At 41.2% G+C, this 24673-nt stretch overlaps 1 protein-coding gene across 7 annotated transcripts in view; it reads right to left on the bottom strand.

Moving 5' to 3' along the window:
- ATXN1 (ataxin 1) overlaps nucleotides 1–24673 on the bottom strand; it is a 214704-nt gene that overhangs the window by 131223 nt on the left and 58808 nt on the right. For 5 of the 7 annotated variants that reach the window (XM_057367445.1, XM_057367447.1, XM_057367449.1 and 2 more), the window contains one exon: nucleotides 21475–21597. The gene's annotated coding sequence lies outside the window, so the exon portion shown is untranslated. Of the gene's footprint in view, nucleotides 1–7488; nucleotides 7629–21474; nucleotides 21598–21955; nucleotides 22097–24673 lie in introns of those variants that run through there. The other 2 variants (XM_057367448.1, XM_057367451.1) reach the window with 2 other exon arrangements.

Here is a 24673-nt window from a genome sequence, read left to right as displayed (position 1 = left end):
TACCAGCAGCAACGTGCAAGCACTTAAAATATCCCCACCACAGAACTTACCAGGATAAATATTTTCTGGTAACCCAGCTTGCCAGCGCAGAAGATTCATGGTCTGCTGCTCTCTAAAGTATCCTTCTCTTTCAGGAGCAACACTCAGAGAGGGTGACACAATGCCAAACTGCTCTCCCTGTATTCCAAGGTACCTCCACTCAAATGCCCCCAAATCCCCTTTCTTCCTTGTCAGAAATCTTCGTTAACAAATTTCCCTTTTCGTTTATTTTGTGAACTGTACTTGTYTTTTTTTGTTTGTAAACAAAGAAACAAACAAAAAGCCAGAATGTAGCAAGGGTCTGCCAGAACTCAATTAATAAATAATGAGCATCGAGTGGTTTAGATCATTTCCTTCTGTCTGAGGCTCAAAAAATGACAGTAAAACAGTGTACGACCCTTTACAGAACGATTTTGCTATCACATTACATCTTCATTGGAAATTAAGAACACAAATCTGACATTTTGAATGGGAATGGCTCATCCAATTTGGTTCACTGCTATCTGCCAGGAAGTCCAGAGCCAGCTGCAAGCCAGAACAGTAGGATTTGCAAAGCATCCATGTAGTCACACAGCAAACCCCAGCACAACCTGCACTAATCTTGTCAGTTGCTCTGCACTACACAAGCGTGACCAGCACTTTTCAACTCAGAGCAATGCTATTTGCTGGGCTTTTTGCAACATATAACTTGAGCTCAAGTTCAAGCAGTTCCTCAGGATGTGTGGATCCATAGGGATGGAAAAAGCAGGAAAGGAGAGTAGTAAAGACATCCTATCTTGTTGCTACAACTGGAAGCATAGAGTTGCCRTAAGTTACTTTCAAAACTGGAAAATGGGAAAAACAGAAATAAGAGGTGTTTAAAGAAYGAAAAGAGGCTGAGACCTGATGGAAAACTGTTGTGGGTCATCGGGGAAAAAAAAAAAAGATAACTAGAGAACACCTTTTGCCACAGAGGCAGTATAAGGGAATAGAGAAACACACATACAGAAAAAACTTTTCAGCATTGTGTTTAAAAAGAGTGGTCRGCAAGAGACAATTTCCAGCATTATGTTTAAAAACTGGCCAGCAACACAGATTCTCATTCCATCTTTGTTAGCATAACTTGATTTGATGGGAATATGCCAATTTATACCAGCCATAGATCATTTATACCAGGCATCGTTCATTTATACAGAGACAAACCCAGTAATAATAACACCTTTCAATGTCCTTGTGTTCATGAGCACACTATCTGTTTGCATTTGGAAACTGCCCACTATACTATAATTGTCAAAGATACATGAAATGGGTGAAAAAATAAGATTTCCATCACTTCAGCCATAATTTGACTAACACCAGTACCAAGCGATCTCCATCCAAAGCATAAACATACTCCTTATAAACAGCTTAAATACCAGTACTCTAAAGGCACAACTGTTCAGGAGTTGAAATCTCTCTAATGAACAAAATTCAGCCACATCCACAAAGAGAAGTAATGTTTGTTGACACATCACTGAAAGGAAGCAAATAATAAGCTCACAATACTAAGAAACCAGATAAAAATGGAAGGGAAATTACCCTTTGAATAATTTGTGTATGACCCAYAAGTGAGCTACAGGGAATACAAACTCAATCGTTCCATTTTGCTCTCTTGCAGATATTTTAATTTTATATATGTACATACATACTTTGAAAAAGAAAATAAATGTGCATTTTTAAACTGTTAAAATTGCTTTGGGTGCAAAGGAAAGACTGAATTTGAACACCTGGATGAATCACACACACAAACTTTCTCAAGAAAAGCATGTCGATAAAAAAACAAAAAACAAAAGRAAAAAAAACAGAAAACAAACCAGAAAAGAGAATAATTTTCCTTTCCTKTCTCTTTAAGATACTGCTGTCTTTCAGCCACACAAAGAACGCTTCATTCAAATAACAGAACACGGATTTCTCTTAGTAACTGCAGCTATAATTGTAGCAACTGCTTATACTGCTTCCATCCTATTAATGTTACAATTGTCCAAAGCAGAACACTGAACTAAATTGCCCTCATTTTTTATAAACATCTATTTTTTTATTTGTAACAGGAAAAAACCCCAAACACCTCCAGAATGTTACCCCTTTCTTCTGTTATCTTATTTTGCTTCTTTGGCACCAAGAGCATGAAAAAACAATACTGCTTTCCCTGCCCTCAATGTTTGGCAGCCCTTTCTCAAACAAAAACACTCKGATTCAGTGGATGCTCTGCCCACTATTACAGATAACATTCATTTTTCCAAATCTAAGTCTCTTAAGGACCATGTGGGGTAGCTTTATTTGCTATAATCATTCAACAACTAGTATCCCATTTAGGGTGTAGTAAGAACTGGCTCTTAGCATCTTCCTCTGCTGTATATGGTATTTGGATGCATATTATGCAAAACATGTGATGAAAATAAATGGCCTAGGTTGTTGTATTTACTCATACACAGAGTACATATCTCTCATGTATTCTCATCATGATGAAAAAGCACAGGCRTGAAGAGTCCATCTATGGAAATAGTATGTTGGCCAGAGTGGGGGCAGTAAGAAACCCAACTTTACTCTTATACCGACAAGAAGAAAAAACTCCTGCATTGTCAAAATGCTAGACAAACTGTATCACTTAAAGCAGTTACTAACCCCACGTTTCAGTATGCTTCACTGGAARGCAATTTTTAATAGCATTATTAAAGTAGCACACCATGATTTATTCTTACTTTGTTTTCAGCTGTGTTTTTTCTTGCTGCATTTGCTTTTTTTGGCTTAAAGGAAAGGTGGCTCAATAATAAAGAAACCAAACCCAGCAGAAAATACAACTGCTCTGATTTACAGGGTCAGATGAAGATATTTGAAATGGCCAATAAATCCAAACATTATTTCCAGTCCTCCTTCTCATCCACTCACTATTCTGCATCTTCTTCTTAGTACCCTTGAAAAACATATGGATAGGCCAAGCACATCATGCTTATTTGCTATTACATAACCCATTCCTGTTATATTATCATTCCATAYTTCGACAGCTGTGCATGTTCTTATTACCCCATCACAACAAACCACCAGAACAAGGAAACAGACTTCAGTGCGTAGCTCTGTGGCATTTTGGCAAGTTTAAGAAAGACAGGAAAGGTGGAAGAGAGGGAAAAAAGAGCAGAGGAGAACAGGAGGGAAAGACAAGAGCAGCGCTTACTCTTTCACATGGGAAGATAGGCCAAGAGGACAACCACAGTGCTTCTCAGCAAMGCTCGAGAGATCCAGGTCTGCAACAAGCCGTGTGCTCAGCACTGGTGTGTGGTCCTAAGCACCCACTGCTCCCACTGCAGCTACAGAAAGTGGATCACTGCCTCGCTCAGGACTGAGCTTTCTCTGTCACAGACTCCACTCCCTGCTGCACCCAGCACAAGACATGTACCAACTGTCTACCACAGGAGATTCCAAACCCCTTCCTCACACCACTGCATGCAGACCCTCACCTACAGCACATGGAGAGATGACCACAGAGACACCATGGCAAACATCATGATGTCAGCTCTGACCCTGACAGAATACAGGAGCCATTGTTTTAGTGACACAGTGCTAACAAAGTCTAGAAAAAATATAAACTTAACCACCTAATTAATGAAACTAAACTCAAGTAATCATCCCTTTTCAAACACTCTGAAGGAGCACTAAGCACCCTCAGACACTTAAATGGAAGAAATCCTCTATGAAGCTACTTTTCAGTTCTAGAAAAATGCTCCTGAAAGTTCTGCAAGCATCATGGGAACACCTGACTGCATGTGTTAAAATGCACATTTAACAAGCCTCATTCTTTGCTCACTGAAATCAGCTGCCCTTAATTTGAACCGCAGGAGATCCAGGCCTTTTCCACTGCCATGTTCCTTATCAGAGCTCTAAAAATGTCACATCTTTATTTTATTAGTGAAAGACCTATTTTATAGATTAACAATAAAAGCATTCTTGTATGTGAGTTTTCTAGCCCCTGTTGAGACTCTGAATTCTTGAAGGCCAAAAAAAGCAGTCCATACGAAGGGAGATATGAAAATGCTCTGCAATATCTTTTTAACAAGCTTCCACAGCAAAGAGAGAATAAATAACTGATTTGTTACATGGCTTTGAGGGCAGCCACAAATACTAAGACCACAGGTAAATGAACCTGGTCATGAAAGGAGCAGCAGCTCATCCAGTATTGTATCTACATTAGTTAACTTTCTTTGTGATTCAAGTCCAAGACTTTGCATTGTTCTATTTCCGCCTATTCCTCTGCTCTGGATTCCCTTTGTGACACTCTTTATCAATGGAAAATAGAGGGAGGGATTTCCAGCTGGGAGCCCAACAAAAAAACAGGAGGCTCAGTCTGGTTTTCTCACTTGTGCTGCAAGAACCATTTCAGCACTAGTAAAAAAAGCAAAACTACACAAAGGAAAAAAAAAAAACAAAACAAAAAACCATGACCTGAAATTATTTTAGCATCATAAATGCTTCACTGCTCTTTATTCTGCAGTATGGTTAGTGTCACACATTGGCACAATAATTTGATGGCTTAAACAGAGCTCCTTGCAAAAAACGAATTTATATTAAGGGCCGCTGTCAGCTAGAATTCCAGGGAAATGCTAAGGGAAAGATAACAGTGCCATTGGTCAGATCTATTCTTCATTATGTCCTGGCAATTTGGACAAGATTTATAGCTGCAGTGTCACAATTTAAAAAAAAAATAGCTTGTGTCTTCTGCCAAGTGGTGGGGAAAATACACACAAACAACAAGGGAAGCCAATCAGCACACTGGAAGCCCACAAAATGAATTGTGCACAGGGACATCCACACAGCCACACCTGGGGTGTCATTACAGCAGCCGTGGCACTGCCACAACTGCAGCCAGCTGGGTGCTCTGTTTAGTTGTAACCTGAGGAGGTGGCTTTGAAAATGAGATCATTTGTACTGAGAGGATTTTCAAGGTAATTATTAGTGAACAGATTTGGTATCATTTAAGACCAGAAAAGACCAATAATCATACTTTGAAACAAACATTATGGCAGTAGAGACCTTTCATCTTGGGAGGCACTAGACATAGTAACAGCAGAGTAACAATGCCCTTACATTTATGTGAGCACCATTCAACACAGACAACATGCTCCTTGAATTCCGGAGCTATTTTCATATACCACCCAGGAGCCTAGCCACCACTACCTTCTCAGACAAAAGAAGAAATGTCTCAAGACTTTCAACAGTCAATTATCCAACCATTGCAGGCTCTGCTATGTCCCAAAGACAAGTAAAATCTCTTTCTCTTGTTCACATTATAAGCCTGTAAGGGCTGTGGTGAGAGAAGCACCTTTAGATATAACAGAAATCAAGGCAGCTATCATCACCTCAGTTGCATAAGCCTGTCAAAGCTGCAACAGGACAAGAAGAGCAAAGCTGAAAGTAAAATACAAGTGTGGAGATTCAGATGCAAAGGCTGTCTGCTTAGAGATAGAGAATACTTAAAGATGAAGAAAAAAAATTGGCAGTCTTCATCATCAAATAGCCTGAAAGCTCAGAAAGCACCTGAAAGAACATTGTATCCAAACTCCACTCTATTTCAGTCTGTTGAAAATATATTTCCAAAAGGTCACATGGATCTCAGGTACTTAAACCATAACAAACTGCAAACAAGGAAACCTTGAGAAYTGACTGCTCACATTCTCTGAATCTGAACCACAGACGTGTTATAGAGAACAAGAGTTCGGGGGGAAAYAAGTACCAAATACCTGCTCTACAGATACCCCTAACCAGAGAATATGCCAAGCAAGAGGGAATAAAACACTTCCAATGTTTGTGATGAGACTGGTGAGAAAGCACTTTCACTCCTAAGGTCATAAAATCTGAAGTTTTTAAACAGGCTACTATTTAAACCAAGTTTTACACTGAGCTTTTTATGTCCTCCCTAAGTAAATGCATAAAACTTCATAAATGACCAAGCAAACCCATGGATCTGGRTTATGTCTCCAGCTCCAACCATTGACTTTATTGTCTTCCACAACATACAGAGGAATTCTCRTTAAGTGGCTGAATGTGAAGCAGCTCAGTAGAGTTAAGGAAATGCCTAATMCAAAACTAATCTAAGGGGCAAATTATATGTAGAAAAGATGAATATAACTTGCGTGAAGTCACATGAAATAACTGAAGGAAGTCTACGTGATCCTTACAGAAGTAACCTAYACCACATCACAGACAAACCAAACAGGAGCAAACATCCTTGAGAATATGTATTCTCAGCTCCAAATCCAGACATCAGCACATGAGTGGGTCACATTAATTAAATTCATCAAGGAACCTCCATATCATTTCTGATCACTGTCTAGGCTCTGATTTCTCACTGAGGCCAATCTCTGAGAAAGATATCAGAAAAGCAGAAAAAAAACCCCTCAACACTAAAAAACAACAAAGAAACACAACAACAAAACAAACAAACAAACAAAACAAGAACAAAAACCAACAAAGGAAAATCACTACACCCACAACTCAGACCTAATAATTACAAGCCAAAAAATGAAGTGAGGGAAGAAATTACTTCCCATCCCTGCAGGTAAGGTCGAAGTTCTGCAGCACTAGATTTGAAAATAATTAATATGAGACCAACAAGTTAAACAGCCTTAAAGGGTCTTTTTAATTTATTAAATATATTTTGCTTTAATCACATTAATTTTTCAGAAATGTACAATAATCTTTGTGGTTTAAAAGTACTTTGTATTAATTTTTTAATGGAGAGTATTTTTATTCATCTAATACATTATTATTTCAAGAAAATTACCATACTTGACTACAAGTACTTAATGAGGCACTAATTAATACTCCTATTTCTCCCCATTTAAAACTCCTTTGAGAAATGAGGTCAGAAACCTGGTTTAACACAGAAGAGGCTAAAGGGGGAAGGGACACAAAAGGTGCTCACCACCCTTCACGGAGAACACCCTCTTTGAGCACTGAAGCCCAGCCTGGCAGCGATCCGTCTGACCGAGCCAGCAGCTGATRCTGAGCCCCCTAACCAGCAGCTGGTTCAGCAGTACATCCCTCTGCTYCACACTCACAAACGACAGGAAGTAATTCTTCCACTTTGTGTTTAACACGGTGAGCTTTACCTCTCCCACTGCTGTCAGCTTGAGACAGCCAATGTGCCCAGCTGTCCCCTCCGGGAGCACAGCTGAAGGGGGAGCACTGCAGCGCACTCCCGAAGCCGCTCATTCCCCGGCGTCGGAACACAGCGGCGGCTGCACCTCGCTCCGCGCAGAGACCCCGGCGGAGCCGCGGCTGCGCCTCGCCAGGAACGCCTCTGGGAAAACGCGACTGGGAAACACTCCCAGAGCACGAGCGGCTCTTTCGGACTCAAGGAACTGCTGCGAGGCTAAAAGGCAAAAGCAGAGACCAAGTGCAAGCTTGTCTGAAGCTCTCAGGGAGTTTGCAGACACTCACCCATGAACTTCACGTTTGGGTTCGCTCGGCATTGTGTACTAATTGCAATTATCTAAGAGCGGCTCCACGATTGGAGGAGGGGAAGGAAAGAAGGCTTCCTTTTGGCACAGCTTCTTCAGAGTTCAAAGGACACATATGGCCTGCAAACACAGTGCAGGGAATAATGTAAAATTAAAGGAGGGATGAGAGGAAAATGAGATCGCAGAAGGGACAAGCAGTGTTCTGGATCTGCTTGACTGGAATTTTAAATACAGAAACAGGAGGRGAAAAAAATCAACAAAACCCCCACACTGATTTTAATTCCGAACAGAAGGAGGGATCACGGGAAGGGCCCACATTTGAAGGAAAAACCTCCAGGGGTCAGGAGCATTTCTGCAGGGGGCAGAGACTCCAAGCCCCACGGCCTCAGCCAGGCAGCAGGAGCCGGAGGAATGTCCAGAGTGCAGGGCTGGACACTGCCAGAGATAAAAGGGCTTCCAGAAATGCAGAACCAACACTTCCAAAGAAACAGGATGGGTTTATTTCAGAATAAACACGTGCACACTACCAAACTTGCAGGGATGGACAGCATGTCTGCCCACAGAGTAAAAATAAAAAAATGTCCAAATAGCGCAGGTTCTGATTTCCCTTGCAGTGCTTGTCTCGSCACACAAAGGGAGACACATAAAAGTCAGCAGCCTGCTAGATGGGGCCTGTGTCCATGCCAAAGGCTGACACCTGCTTGTGGCCCTGACTTTGTTGTGGCAGAAACCAAAGCCTGGTCTTTTCACTGCAGAGCATAACAAGCACAAAAATAAATAAATAAACAAAACAAAACAAAACAAAAAACCCATCCACAACAATCCTTGGTTGTAATTTCTACATAATTATTGCACAACAACCACCCATAATGAGAGAAAGAATTTATAACCACACACAAGCTGTATCTAACAGTAGACTGGTTACAAAGCAAAACAGCAGGAAACCACAATGTGTGCTCCTCAGCAGTGGCGCAGAGCAGGGCTGCCCATGCAGCAGGGCAGATTGGGCAGGTGAAACCCGGGCACACCCACCAAAGAGGAGCACATCCTTCTGGGGACAGAACGTGGACCAAGCAGGGCACAAAGATGCTGCCAGATTGTTAAGGGAAACTATGCTGAGGTGGGGCTAGAATGGCTTGTTCGAACCTCAGGGTTAAACAGTTGGCAACACAAATAAAAACTGAAGGGAGTCTCACCTCCCAAGTGTCTCAGCTTCCAGAAATTTCAGTACCTAGAGGGAATTTAAAAAAAAACAAACAAAACAATACAGAAAACAAAGTTTAAAGCCACTCAACAACTGGAAATGCAGCTCCCTGTGCATTCAGCATCCAGGAGGTAAACTGTCCCTACCCCTGGAAATGAAAGTGCCCAGAAAGCACTTGGTGCTCTTTTCCATCAGCTGTTCAAGAGTTGGCTCCACCACAGAATGGACACAATTCAACCCAAAGCGGGACCTGTGCCACAGAAGGAGGCCTTACAAGGTCAGCAGCTGAACCCCAGATGACAACTTCTGATCACTGGGGAGAACTGATTTGTTTCTGCCTACTAATCACCATCAATTGCTGAGCTCAGGGGACCTTCACTCCTTCATTGCTTTTCAGGCAAATTTGGCCAAAACTGCCTCACAACTTTGGAAGTTACTGAGCTGCTGCACTTAAGGAAAGACAGACAGCACTTACAAAAGCCCCATATYCTCAGGCTGACATCAAACAAGCAGGCAGCACCCCTGCTGCCAGCAGTACACCCCTGACCACCTTGCCCCAGCTGTTCCTCCTCACCTCCCTCTGTGCCAGTACAAACCCTGATGCTTTCCAGGCCAGCGTGAGAATGATGGCGAGCTAGATCCAGGAACAGATCTTGCTGAAAACTTACTTTTTTTTTTTTTTTTTAGGGATTATTTTTAACTTGGATCCTTTCCCAGACCTGGCTCAGAGCATGACTACACAACGCTTATGTCAGCATAAGGAAGCCATCTAATGAGCACCCACGGTGGGGGCAGGATCGCTGCCATCGCTATCCTGGCCACCTTAACAAGCTTGTAAAACAACGGTCTACAGACAGCAGGTTAAAAAGTCACCGAGCTTCAGTAAATTGAGGATGGCAGATAAAAAACACAAAAAAAACCAAAAACCAAAAACCATACACACGGGTTACCTAGCCACTGCCATGTCAAGCTGTCAAAACACAGCAGAAGCACAGGGCCCTCCAGTGAGGAAAAGCAACTCCGCACTCGGTTCCACCACAACCCCAATGCCAAAGGGCCAGGGAAAATCTTGGTCTTTGCTACCTCCTAAGTAGGATATGCAAAAAAAAAACCCCACCAACCAAACACGCACCTTGTAAACCACTGGTATCTCAAAATTACCTTTCTCTTATCTTTTTGGCTAGGCATGCTCACCCTACCATATCCTATCCCTGGAGAGAACACCAAACGGCCCAGCCCCAACTCAAGGACGAAGCATAAAAGCAAAAGAGAAGGGAAGATGAACAGATGAACCAATTCTCCTTTATGAACTGTGGGTGCAAACCCATCACAACAACTGTGAAACCTTAAACACATGTTAAGATGGAGACAAAAATCCACGACTACTGCTTCTGTTGTTTATGCTGACCAGTGCACTGTAACTGCTCTGGTGGCAATCAGCAAATCTGTCATGAAAAGAAAGGATATGTTGAGTTTGCTATCGATCCTTATAATTCCTGTCTGAGAATAAAAATACCATCTTGAAATATGGCCCAAAAGGGCACTATTATTCTGGAACTGAGCTGCTTTTGGAAAATGAATAAAAAGCAGTTAAATGTACTTAGATACCTTCTTGAGGTTGCAGACATTTTTTCCTGGCTTCACAAACACATTTTCTGATCCTTAAAGTACTTTCTTTCCCCTATAGCTGAATAAGCCACACACAAATAACAAGAAATCTGGCTATCCCAGGAAATCAGATAACTGACTGTACACAGAGCGCTTTCATGTATGCATATAATAAACTAACTGAAATGATATGATTTTTTTCCCCCACTCTAACCCCTCATTTATAGTCACTGCCAGTGTGACAGCTAGTAACAGTAATTGGAAGGATTTCATGCAGCACTTTTCATACTAAGATACTCTATATTCCCTTGTTTCTGCAGAAACTGCAGTTTCTACCACTTACTTTGTGTTAGAGCAACAGAGTAAGACACCTCCAATTAAGCCTGAAGCGGTTACTGTTGCCGCAAACCAGGGCCAAAACCCAGAGCAACAGGCCATGACTATTGCTAGATCACCTTTCTCCTCCTCAGTGAAGTATGGACATCACCAGTAGATGGGAAGCAGAAGCACAAGCCTCTGATGGCATCCAAAACTGCCCCCAAAAAGACATACAAAAATACATATTCTAAGCATGGCCAGAACAGCAGAATCAAACAAACCATGTAATACTAATSCCAGTGTTACAACAAATTGTCCATTGTAGCTGGAAAACAGAGAAACAAAGCCCTGAGAAGGTTTCAGAACAATACTGTCTTAAAAATTGTTAAGCATTTGTGTTAGGTGTACACTCTAGAATATATATAAAACAGGTCTTTTTGAAGATAGGAAAAGATATGATAAAACAGGTTAATAAATTAAATGTAAATAATAAGGAAAAATCACAGACATAAACCAGAAGAAATCTGAGCTAAGAAACACAAAACGATTTTATGTATGTGCAAAATATAATACAATTCCAAATTCTTGGTATCTTGGATAACATCTGTCTGTTTTCCAGACCTCAGTTTCAGAAGTTTACTACTTTTTCATGCATGGTTTCAGAAGGACTGTGGTCTCTTTAACAGTGAAGTTCTGTCCTCCAAACCACACATTCTCCTTGACTCCAATCAGCTTTAAGTTAACCAAATACAATGGGAAATTTAAGGTAGCTTGTTGCCTTACTTTTTCCTTTTTTTCTGATGTGCTAATAGGCTACTCATAATAAACACAAAATACATATATATTTTTAATAAACAATTATGATAGACAAAGGGGCTAATATTTGACTAATCTATTTGATGCAAAACACTACATATGTGTTCTAGGGCTCTGTTTTTCAGATCTTTATTACCAAATTTTGACTTCTTTGTATTCTGTTAATGCTTTCAACAGGTTATTAACATAAAGCACATCTTGCTTATTTACAGTAATGTTTAGGATACCTACTCTAAATTTGTGGAAGAAATCAATAAATTATTCAATCAACAAAAAAAGAACAGAAAACTGGCAAAACACATTCTGTTCTATTACTCTGGCAATTCTAAATGGTGTTTTAATTATTCATATAAATATCTCTAATGCATTAGTAAATGTGATTGCACACCTATCTTTTTTTTTTTTAATTTGTGGGTCCCAATTCAGGAATGTGGTTCCTTGCAGGAATACAAAGAAGGCATCTGAATACTTTTTTTAGTATTTGATTCTACACAGTCAAATGCTGTCCTGCTTTGGATTCAGAATACCACAAGATGACTTAGTCCACAGCACTCTCTGCTGAGAGCAGATCCATAGAGACAGTCATAAAATGTCACACAGTGACACACCACACAACGCAACCACGGGGCAATGCACCTTCATCATTCCTGCCACAGCCAACAAGCAAATTCCCAGAACTGCAGATTGAAAGGGGAGGCAATCCTGCATCTTGACATTCCACTTCTCTCTGCGAAGAGAAGTCAGGGTCTAAATTCTGGGCCTGCCAGGCCAAGCCCCTTCTCCTTTTTCATCAATATGTAAAGTTCTACATGTCTTTGCTACACAGCACCCCAAGCAATGCCATTCTCATTCATAGCCACACTCACTCTGCCCACSCAGTAGCTATGCTGAAGTACTAACATCCTTGTCCCAGGAGCACAAAGAAAGCTGTAGAGTCCATGAGTGATTCTGCATAGAGGTGGAATTTTTCAAATGATGATAACGAGCTTCCAAAAGAGAGCACAGAGCCGCACAGATACAAGCCCTTTTCATGTCAGCAGGGCACACAAAGGGTTGACCAACCTCTCCTGCTTATTTTACATATTAATCTCACTCCTCCCTTATTTAGCAACTTCCTCCTTAAACCCTGGCATCTCTTCTCCATTTCTCTCACAACCTTGGGTCCTTTTCCTCCTGAGATCATCATCTACTGGAAGTTCCCCCTCCCTGACCACTGCCCACATCCCAGTCTTTGTTCTGGCTCCCTACAGTCCTCAGTGTCTGGACAGGCTTCACATTCACTCCAGATTTATTGCTCTCCTGCTCTTCAGAGCTTGCGAAGCAGGTTTTCTTTCAGCTGCCCTCGCCTGCCAAGACAGGGAGCAGCACACAGAAGCTGGAAAGAGCTCATGAGCACCAGGCACCRGGAGAGCAAGGCTTTGCAACTGAAACCCAAGGTGGAAATGCACTCTGTGTGTCTTATTTAGYTCAAAGCCGAAATGTTTCTGTCTAGGATGTCTGTTTGTAATCTCAAGTCACAAAGAAGCCATTAGTACCAATAATGTGTCATTATGGGGGCGTCAGCAGAGACTCCACAGCTAAGGTTAATTTGAGATGCATAATTTAAAGCTGAACTAGAATCCCTCCATTTCACACTTCAATGATTCAATTCAAATCATTCTTCAAATTTGACAGCTCTTAAGGGGACACTTGAATTTATTTCTTTTCTTCCCCCCCCCAGCCAATTTTAAGTAAAATAGAAGTTACCTAGTTCAGAAGAAAAATTTACAGATTTTCCGTTTAGAATCACTTTAACCTGTCTTCCCCCTCACATTTCTTTTCAGCAGCTTCATACATCACACATTCACTCCAACACGTTAGAATATGCATGATACAGGCCACTTTCACAAGTTAAAAAAAACCCCAAACCCGTTCAGAGTTAAAATTTCACTCATCATAACCCCAGGGATTTTGCCAAGAACAGCTGACAACACTGTTTATCTTAAACATACCACATCACTTAGGTAACAGTAGTACTTCCAGCATTCTTTGTCCTTAGTATTTTTACTCTCAGCATCCTGCTAAAATACATTAAATACATAATCCTTCGTTTTCAAACTGAGATAAAGACAGAAGGACGCTGTGGTTCAACAAGTGCTTCAAGCTGGTCCAAGTCTCCCAAATCCACTGATAATTTGTTTTGTCAGGCAACTTCCCTGAGAACAGCTGATATAATCAAGCAAAAATGCATCACAACATAACGAAGCAGCATGATAGTGAGATCTTCATGCTGCTGAAGTGAAGATGCAACACCTCTCCATCAGAGATCTCCTGCCTGTTGCTTTGGATTCTTCAATAAAGCTCACATAATGTTACAAAAATGCACAGAAACATAGAATTATTTTTGTCATCTGACACAACTTGATTTTGTTTTTAACTTTCAAGAAATCACAGTTCAAAAGCACACAGACATTCTTTGGAGAGATGCAATCAATTCTAAAAATGGCAATGGAATTGCACAAGGCAGGGGGGAAGGGAGGGAAGAAAATTCCAGGAAAACTTTGACTCATCCACTGTAATTCATCAGTTTTTGGAGCAGAGAATGGATTGCCATCAACTTAAAACTGACAGAGTTATTTTCTGATCTCTAAGTGATGTCAATACTTCATAAAGCCACAAGTGCTGGGAAAATTTTTCTCTGCAAAATTCTAAGAATGACTCTCAAAATTTGTTAGGTTGGATGGGGAGGGGGGGGAACCCAGAGCTAAAAGAGGTACTTGAAATTAAACTCCTACGTAGGTGTGTTTTTGAATACTGAGAGTATTAGGCTTCACGGTTTTGTGCTATCTGTGACTCAGACTTGCTGCCACAGGTGTCAAGTGATCAGGGACTTAACTGGAGCTCTGCAAAAGCCTGCTGCTTTGTGACTATTTTTTWAACTATATGTTAAAAAAATACACCCTCAAAGACAGACAAAAAACAGGCTATTCCACTTGGTACAGACCCGAATCTTTCCAGCTGCCAGATTTTGMTGTCCTAACATTCACCTAGCAAAGCAGATTTTTCCAGTTTTCTGTTGTTTAATTGTTAAGGTTTTCAGAACCACATCTGTCCACCATGGTTTTCAGAACAACACAATGTCAACCAAATCTAACAAGCAAAATGGCTTCAATAAATTCCTGAGAATAACACATTCACTCTGGCACGCCAACACACTATTTTTAATTGAAGCTCATTAAAGATGTAATAGAAGAAAAATTATATTCACTTCCAGCACTGTTCCATCAATGCAGTGAGATAATCATGCTGCTGTACCATACATAAAGCAATATTTATGAGTAGTGGTTTAGATAATTTAATGGAAAGGCAGAAAGCAATGATTCATYCCTTGTTCTATCTGCTGTTGTAAAATTACTTTTGCCAATTGCAGGGCCCAAGCAGGCACACAAAGAGATTGGTTTCAAATGTTACTAAAATAGAGACCTGGAAAATGAWAAGAGTCAAGTCAGTTGAAATGCTGAACAAAAGGAAAAAAAATCTGGATTACAGATGAGAATTACTTTACAGAACACCATACACATGCAGGCCTCTGAAGTAATTTAAACCAAATGTAGATTGAAACTGAAGTCATTTAGTGAGTCAGCACAGTAACAGGACACTAAAATTACATGTGAGAAAAGCACAATCCTTTTTGTACAGCACACTGCATTTTATTCCAAATTTACCCAAAAACAAATCAGTTGTCTCCTTTGTGCTGCACCCCCTTCATTTCCTTTGGATTCAAACTTTACCTTCCAGAAAGAAATGAAATACGYATCAGACTAACTGTGAGTGCTGATGTCTAGGACTTCAATTTCCCTTTCACAGAAGTTTCATCTCCAGACCATGACAACATTAATAAATAATCATTGGCATGAACACTACTGACTCTCTTCCAAGTTATGATTATTTTCTTCCGAAAATAATTTAAAAAAAAAAAAATTAACAATTAAAACCAAAACTGCAGAAAATAATTACAGGCTCTGCCTCCCAGATTCTGCCATCCTAGAGGTTTCAGTCACCAACAGCTTGGTGCATACCAGGACTTCAGTGCTAAATCGCTCACCATCAGTCGAAGAAAGACTTTGCCTTGTATCTGCCTCAAACATTTTTTAAAACCATAACTGTTCTTAAAATTTTAAAAGCAATTTTCATCTCATCCTTGCCTCATACTTTCAAAAAAATGTAATTCTGTGAAAGCCACAACAATTGCTTGTTCAACAGAGACTGCTGCTCTTTGAAGTGCTTTCTGAGATAGATTTGTATGGATAGATGTGGATAGAAATGAATACTCCAAAAATATCCACAATAGATAACAAGCGGCGTCTAGAAACAAGAAAAAAAAAAAGTACTGCAAATGCAGCCCAAATTGGAAAGAATGCCTACAGCAGCAACAGCACAGGAAGAGCAAAATGTTATTGTACATTACTGGCCTGCAGCTCACAATTACAAAAAATACTGCAGTACTCCAYAGTAACAGCGTAAAATATTATCATTTCAAACAAGCAGCTGCAGCACCCTGCCCACAGCAGCCATGTCACAGAGAACCAGGGGAGGAGAGGGCTGCCAAAGGACTCCCCACGGCAGAGCGAGAGTGGGCTGCAGSGCTGGCGAACCCTCCGGACAACACGGCTCCACTCCATCGGGGCACAAAGGACCACTGCTCGGCAGCAAAGGGCTCCCACATGGGCTCCAGCTGCTGAGCCCTCCAGCAGGAGGGAATMATGATGCTCGCTGTGCACTCTCCCTGTCGCTGTACTGTGCCTTCTGCCAAATCTGCATTCTCACATTGTCTGGGATTCAATAACATCTCCCCCATCACAGCTCTCCTGCGCTCAYGCCCGTGTTTCCCATGTTAGAGGGGTGTTAGCCCCCTCTAACACCCAACCAGCAGGTTTCAACAGCGGCCTAGCCAGAGGCTCCCAAGGCAGGGATTGGCATGCACTGCCATTGTGAYGGCTACCATTCGCCTCCCCAGATGGTGAGCAGCTGCTCCACTGTCTATCAGCGAAAGGTGCACACAAGTTTATCAGTGATGCTCATTGACTGCTTCACCCAAGGATGGCAGCTCAGAGGGCAGCCCCACCACAGCAAACAGAAAACCCAAAAAGCAACAGACCCAGTGAGTCTGTCTGTTCATTGGCATGCACTGCACACTTAACGAATCATAGAAATCCTATCACATTTGGGCTCTACATGGATCATAAAAAAAATCATCTAAGAAGCCACATGTTTTCTAAAAACTTAATGCACTTGCTGAACTAGCAATCAGAGGGAAAGCAATGCAGATATGTGAACCAATGCACTATCCTGATTTCAGCTGAGACAGAGTTAATTTTCTTCCTAGTAGCTGGTAAGTGTTGTGAGTTTTGGATTTTGCATGAGAATAATGTTGATAACACACTCRTGTTTTAGTTGTTGCTCAGTAGCCAAGGACATACCCTAAGTCAAGGACTTTCCAGTTTCTCATGTTCTGCCAGCAAAGAGGTGCATAAGAAGCTGGGAGGGAGAATGGCCAGGACAGCCAGCCCAAAGTGGTCAGAGGGATCTTCCATACAGTAGAACATCCTGCTCAATCTGTAAACTGGGGGAGTTGCCCAAGAGGGGCTGACGGCTGCCCGGTGGCTGGGTATCAGCGAGTGGTGAGCAGCTGTGTTGTGTATCRCTTGTATTCCTCTTCTGGTTGTCTCCCTTTTCATTACATCTTCATCATTTTTATCATGACCATCTTTATTATTATTATTGYAGTTGTTCTATAATTATTCAACTATTCTTATCTACTTTTTCTCCAATTTTCTTACCCATSCCCCTGCAGAGGTACAGGGAGCGAGTAGATGCATAATATGTGGCTGTCATCTGAGGTTAAGCCATGACACTCATGCTGCAAATAGCACAGATTCTCCAGACAAAACTGCAAATCCTGAGCTTTTCCTCAGCTACCAATACTGCTTCTGGTATTTGGCCTCTCCCCACGGTCCCACAGCCCTGAAGTTAATTCTGAAATACACAAACACTGTTGGGGCACCACCTTTTAGAGATATTCAAATCATGATGAAAACTGTTTCTCATGCAGCCTACTAGAGACATGATATCTTCTGGAGGGAGCAAATTATCTGCCATACTTAAACACTTTGCCGTTCACCTGCATTTCTCATCTTTCCTACACCATTTTCTCTGCCAAATACCAAGGAGATAGTAGTGTATATATGTGCAATATATAGGCAATAAACTGCATATAATAGATGCAGTAGATTSAAATACTGCATTTTTGTATCCTCATAAGCTATTCATTGGATTAAGTATTCTAAGTCCCACAGGGAGTACTGCAAATACACAAGTCTCTGGGTGCTGGATTTGAGTCTCTGACGTATGTAACAGATGTGTAAAGTAACACATAACCAGATGYCTCTCTAGTAAATGCACAGCTAGAGACTGAAGCCCTGAAAATTTTGTGTTCAAGGGCAAAGGAAAAGGGAGAGAATAAAACCAAAACCACATATCTAACAAGAAAAGAAAAATTTGGGCCTTATGGATTTCTTGTCTATAATGCTGTAATTTTTCATGTCTGTAATGCAGCTCTGGTATCATAAGAGAGGACTTTTCAGGAGGTGCGAGTCCTGTCACTGTGGCCTGATTTGCTCCATACCAGGTTCATCAACCATTTCTTGATGTCTTTGATATTTCAGGGTCCAAAGCCTCCACTGTAATTTCAAAGACTTCCATCCAGAAGAGAAGTCTAACTCCTTAGAAGAAAAAAAAGCATGTGGCAGTACAACAGTCACCGCCACAGAGGCCTTTCTCCCTTCCCTGATTTGGTGTGTCCTGGCTACAGTGGCTGGGAGAAAATAGCTGCTATACTTTTGCAATAACCTTCTAAGGCAGAGGAGAACGGTAGGTGAGAAGAAGTCAAAAACTTGTTTAAAAGCTTCAGTTTAACATTTCTGGCTACTTCCATTTCATGAAGTAACTTAACACCATTCTCTGCTATAAACTGTGCGAACCACTGACTTCAGATCTGGATCCTRTCTTTTGCAAAGCTGCTGGCGGGCTTGGATTCAAGGCTTTGGTTCAAGCTCTTATGTACTCCATACTAGAATGACTTATACCATACATCCTTTAAAATAAATAGCCTCATAGTGAGGCAGCACAGTATTGACACAGTTCATTTTTACATCACTGTTTTGAAAGCTTAGGGAAAGCACTGGAAACATTACAGCTTTCGAGTATTTTGCCTTATGTKGTTTACAGGCAGGAGAGTCAACAGCTGTGCAAGCTTCACCCTTTTCCTGGGACATGCAGTGTGGCAGAGCAAGTCCCAGGCAGTGGCCACCAGAGCTGAGCAGAACAGGCATGGTGGCACTGTCACAGGCATGGCCATGTCTGACTGCTGCCCTTCACTGTGCCACTGCACTCTCCTGCCTCCCTGCAGTGAAGGTCCCCATCCTCTGTCCCYACCACCTCCTCTTTCACAAAGGCTCACACACACATACTGAAACAAATGAATAATTCCATTATTTGCCTAGCAGCCTGTGCACTTTCCTTCTGATTCACAAGAGTGGTGCCCCACTGATACAGGGGATGATAAAATGAAAAAAGTCTAAAGAAGTCTCCAGCAAGCACACGTATTATTAAAGCCTCATTTCCACTCAACACATGTTGCTTTGGGATCTAATGCGGCTGATTTGATGGGAAAATACAAACAAAGTCTTCTTCCATTAGCTGGGGCAGGGGGTGGGGAAATCAAACCAGTGCCATCTTTGTTGAAGAGCTCCACAAAACTGATGGTTTAGGAGAGCTGAGGAGCAKGGGCAGGGGACAATTTGTGACTGATCGCCGCCATCTGAACATGGCATGCTGACAGCTGAATGAAGAGCGAAACAAAAAAGGCATGTGTTTAATCTGGGCAGGCTCGGTCCCCTGTGTTCACTCCCAGTGAAAAACATAGGGCAGGAAAGAGTCGGTCTTTCTGCCTGCTCAGCTCAGCACCCACGTAACCCCCTGGCACACACCACAGTACCTTCTCCAGGCACACAAATGGGGGCATTATTTCTTCACATGCTGAAAAAAATAAGAAAGGAGAAGAATACCAGTACAATTTCATATATCCTAAAATGGATCTTTTGGCACCAAAGAAGTTTACTCCAATGCTCTSACAATGAGCTCCTGCACTCTCCAATACAGAGAAAGCTAAAAACAACCTCAACGATTTTCTGAGTGCAACACAGAGCTGATAAAATGACTACAAAGGCCACACAGATGCTACAAAGATACCTTTTCCTGAACTTTGACATGTGCTTCCTCAGAGAGCAACAAGATTGCAGTTGTGAAAGGAAAATCATGCATGTTATCCTGGCCTGACGTCAATGAAAAGAGGGCAGCAATAAAAAAAWTTTGATTTATGCTCCACAGAACCTGGGAGAGTGGGATGGAGAGAAAGCAAAGGTGGACTGAGGGTGATCACMTGATGGTCACTACAGAGAACTTCTCTGTCACTAGTTTGGCTGTCACCTACACCTGAAACAGGGCTCACCCCAGAGAGCAAGGCATTTCCCCACCTCAGCTTTCAAACAGGTTTGCATTAATACCTCATTTCACAACCACAAAGATTACCTCAGACTCCTGCTGAAAGAGTCCTGTATTCCTCTTTGGGCTSACACTCCCTAGTGCAAGACTTGCACATAAAAAGGAGTTGGCTACACTGATTCAAAAAAATTTTGAACTTTTCAGAAAAATCAGTACAAATGCCTACAAGAMCATTACAGTTTCCCAAGCAATGGCTCTTGTCCATGGACCAGAAAGTAAATATTTAGCTCATTGCAGTGGACCTGTTGATTTCAAAAGAAACTTAACAGCTCAATTCGTACAAAGCAAATACCGAGCAATCACTAAGGTCGGCTATGCTCTCTTCTCTTCTGAAATCTGGTAAGCAACATGTCTGCAAATGCCACTTGCCAAAGAGTTTTGATTCTTTGCACATTTGTAGGAATGTGTGCCCTTGCTTCTTCCAGGTTACCTATGTCTTTTTGATTCTGCAGATTCCTTATAGCAATTTTGTCTCTCTCAGCACAATTGTGTGCCAGAACAGAGTAAATAACTTGAACGTTTTATTTAAGAAGGATGCTGGTTTTTTAGTGTTCATTTATGTAACTTYTTCAGTGGTTTAAAGTTTACAACTGTAGCATTTTCTCCTTACTAGACCCATGTATGATTCTTTTCTAATGAGAAATGAAAAAAAAAAATACTAGACAGAAAAGATGAGCTTTTCCTTCCCTTGAATTAACTTTGGACAACACAATTCAGCCTCAGTCAGGGAACTCTTACTTTAGTTGCTATTCAAAAATCCAAGTGCAATTTGCAACTSTATTTATGAAAGCGGACATTATTTTCTTTATACCTTTAACTACATTTGTTCAAAGACACACTGATGAAGCAATTAAGGCAGACATATTATTAAAGCCGGTGTAGAATTCACAAGCTCTGCTGAGAAGTTTGGTATTTTAATGGGGTGTTTAAACATAAGAATGAGAATTATGTATTTAATATAAAAAGATCACTGAAGAATTCTGTAAAATCAGATTACTCATGACATTATCACCAAYAGTAAGAGATTTGTATATGCATTTTTCTGGCTGTGCATTGTATGTTTTTCAATAGCTTTCTTCTGTTGAGTTACCATATGATATAGATTCCAAACTAGGAAATATTTAGGCTCATGCCTAACTTTCAGAGAGAATAGCCTCATTGATTTAAGCACGGTTTAACCCTTATAAATGGAAGAATGATTGCCTGTTTGTGGGAGTGGAGCTCATGGGGCCCATTTTCAGAAAGATAAATGCATTACACATTTTTACTGCTGTTTCTGGATTTGCTGCTACAATTCTCTCCCTCCTTCTGCCTGTTTCTGTTGTCTTCAACAACAATATCATGACACTCTGAGTTAAATAATGATTAATTTAATTACAAACTAACTGCAATGTATAACAAGACCCTCCAACCACTTACCTCAAATCATGCGTGTTTCAAGAAGCAACTGTTAATATCCTTTTTTTCCCCCTCTCACAGGAGATGTTGCAGACTTTTTTTTCTCGTATTTTGCATTAAAACTYCTTCCCTGTGTTTCAGGATCTTAAACAAAAACAAAAAAAGAAACACTGAGAATGAATATGTCATTTCAAGCAACTGGTGGGTGGCTCAGGGGAAATCCCTGACCTTTTTCCAATATATATTTCATTATCTAAAGCAAGTGTGGTGTGGTAACTTCCCCCAGCAGCAGCTCTTCTGTGGGCTGTACATTTAAAAAAGAAAAAAAAAAATACYCAACCAACCAAAAAAAAACCCCATCCCACTGGCTTAGAACCCTCAAAAACATGGCATTTTAAAAATCTGTAAGACAGTACAATACAAACTGTTCATTTAATGCACAATACAGGATACTCCACAAATTTCTGATGGTAAAAAGGGAAGAAAAGACCAGAATACAAACCAGAAGAAAAATCATTATGTAAAGTATCAATCTGCTGCACAGTTTCATTATTACTATCGTTGTTACTATCACTAATATTACATATGGCCAGCTCCCTCAATCTTCACTGAGTTGCTGTAGTATTTCTGTAGTAGCAGTGAGGGGGAAGTAGTAGCCGAGCTGGAGARGCAATGCAGCATTAGCACTACAAAACCCAGCCCAGCTGTCGAGAGAGGAAGGAAGGGAGGAGGAGCGACAAAGCGATTTAATTAAGCATAAGTGGCAGGTCTCTAATACAATCAACTTTGACATTCTCCGTCACCACCAAAAAAGGTCTGAAGGGTTTTGAATTTTCAGCAAGTGCTGCTACCAGAACACTTTCTCACCACCCCCCCTTTCACCCTCCTCCCTCTCTCATACCTGCAGCAAGACTTGGCCAGGAGCCGGCGGAGTACGTAAGACTCCAAACCAGGCTCTGTCAGCAGGAAAACACTGCCAGCCAGTGCAGAGTTCACGTTCCGTCTGAGAGCGTGGACTTGCATTTGCACAGCCTCTCTGGATTACAAGCATCACGGTTATTTCTCTACAAACGATTTTTAGGATCAACAATCACATTCATTTATGCTYTGTAAAAAGCCTGATAAACAAACTGCTCCCAGGGTTACACCTGCGGCTATCCCCACCAAAGCTGACAAACTTGTCCAGTATGAGAGGATTTCACCTGGTGTGCATGTAAGCCAGACCACTTTTGATTTTTTTTTCTCGGCTAGAATAGACAGGTCTAAATAATTTTCCCCTTGCTTTTATTTAAGAAATGAAGACAATATCCACAGCCTTCTGTGGCCATAAATAACTCAGAAAAGACAACTTTTCCAAAAGTGGTCAAAGAATCTAAAAGAACAGCTTTCTACACCACAGTTTATTCCCCCACACACCCTGGAGGAAAACAACCCAAAACTCCAAGCAGACTGACACACAAATAAGGGGGACCTTGACACTTGTACGAAGGCTGTGTCTATGTCACCACTCCCCAAAGCTGCTTATGGTACAAAATACTATGCTTAAATTACCCTGCTCCCCTACTCCACCGTGCTTATTCATGCTGACGTGCTGTCACCTTTTTCTTCAAGGAGCCTGCTCTCACTCAACAGTCAAACCTACAACTTGCAGGGCAAAGCCTCTAAATCTGTGACACAAATCCAGAGAAGGCTGCAAGTTCAAAGTGAAATGAGGACAGTCTGTCCATGACTCATGCCACCTAGAAACCATTCTTAATTTAAGAAAAAGTGTTGAAGGGATTATCTTACAGAGTGTTGCCCTGCCGAATCAGCTAGGTTCTGGCTCTCATTTTTGCCCTGACTCAAATACAAGGCAGCCGAATGAAAAYCAGCAGAAAATCCTCCTGTTCTCACTTTACATACTTACATTTTTAATGGTGTGTTTAAAGAGTCAAATGAAGCTATTTGATAGACAGATTCCCAGCTATCCTCCAGGCTTTTCTGCATGACCTATGGGCAAATGCTATGTGACACTTCCTGAAGGGCTGAAATAGCTCTGAATGACACTTGAGCTTTTATAGTACAACTACAGCATGAGAGTTTGGCTCCTAATGCACATTGTCACTTGACCCAAATTTTCCCCTGCCTCTATGGGAAAAATAAGTACTCCCCCATCTCAGAGGGCTCATGGAATGAACACAACACCTGTGCTGATTTAGTGGCTAATCTGGTAACATGGAGAAACTTACTGCAAGTTATTGATCTCCTAAATCAGGCTGAAACTTCACATACCCAGAAAAAAAACCCTGAAAACCAAAATAAGGAGTGAGTCATCAGCCTGTCCCTCTGAAACCATTTTGCTGGATAGTCATTTCACTAGTACAACTCTCTTCTCCAGGGTGCTCCCAGCAAGCGTGGGGGACACTGAATGGCTTTACTGTATTAACACAACAGCTTTACAGCTACTGAAAAAAAAGGCCTATTGTAGGCCTACATTTTACTATTTCGAGTAGCATACATAACGGTGCTGTACAGCTTCCATTACCCATCTGATCCTTACAGAAACAGGAGCAACAAATCAAGAGTTTGTCAAAAGAAAATAGATTTAACTGTGATAGAGGAAATAGTCTCGTTTAAAAAAAAAAATAAAGTAACCATTTATATAACCACTTTATAGAGRATGAAACACTAAAAATTCAGTGTAACAAAAATACTTTAAAAGCATTCTGCCCTTTTTTTTTTTTGCTACATCGTAATATCTGTGAGCCAAATTCAGATTTCACCATCAAAAAAAGCACTAGGCCTGCTATCCACATGTGCTTTTCCTGCTCATGGCTTGCACCTCTATGTATTTATGATATTTGCTCAGTAACTGAAATAGTATCAAAACCAACTCTTAATAATATCAAAACCAACCAAGTGAACTCTTAATACAGAACTACTGGGTCACACTTACAAAGACTCATTCAACAKACAAATAATGCTGGACTTTGCAAAACATGTGAGTGGACCTGACAGCCCCTTTCTAAATGTCTTGATTTTTCTCTGCAGTGTCTGTGGAGTCAGGGAAAAAGGAGAGTCCTGAATTAGGCACATTCCTCCTAACATTCGACTACTCCACTCTCCCCCTTCTGGAGAAATGAATGCAGCTTCAAACAAATTAAAAGAATATTTTGTCAGCTCCTTCACTCTTCCTGGTGCAATGAATGAGGCGGTGCTTGGCTTCTCTAGCCCCCAGCAG

This window comes from Malurus melanocephalus, unplaced genomic scaffold, assembly GCF_030028575.1.
Source record: "Malurus melanocephalus ecotype Western Australia unplaced genomic scaffold, MMel_1.1 scaffold_79, whole genome shotgun sequence".
In the NCBI taxonomy this organism is placed as follows: domain Eukaryota; kingdom Metazoa; phylum Chordata; class Aves; order Passeriformes; family Maluridae; genus Malurus; species Malurus melanocephalus.
This window is presented reverse-complemented; position numbering and strand designations above follow the sequence as displayed.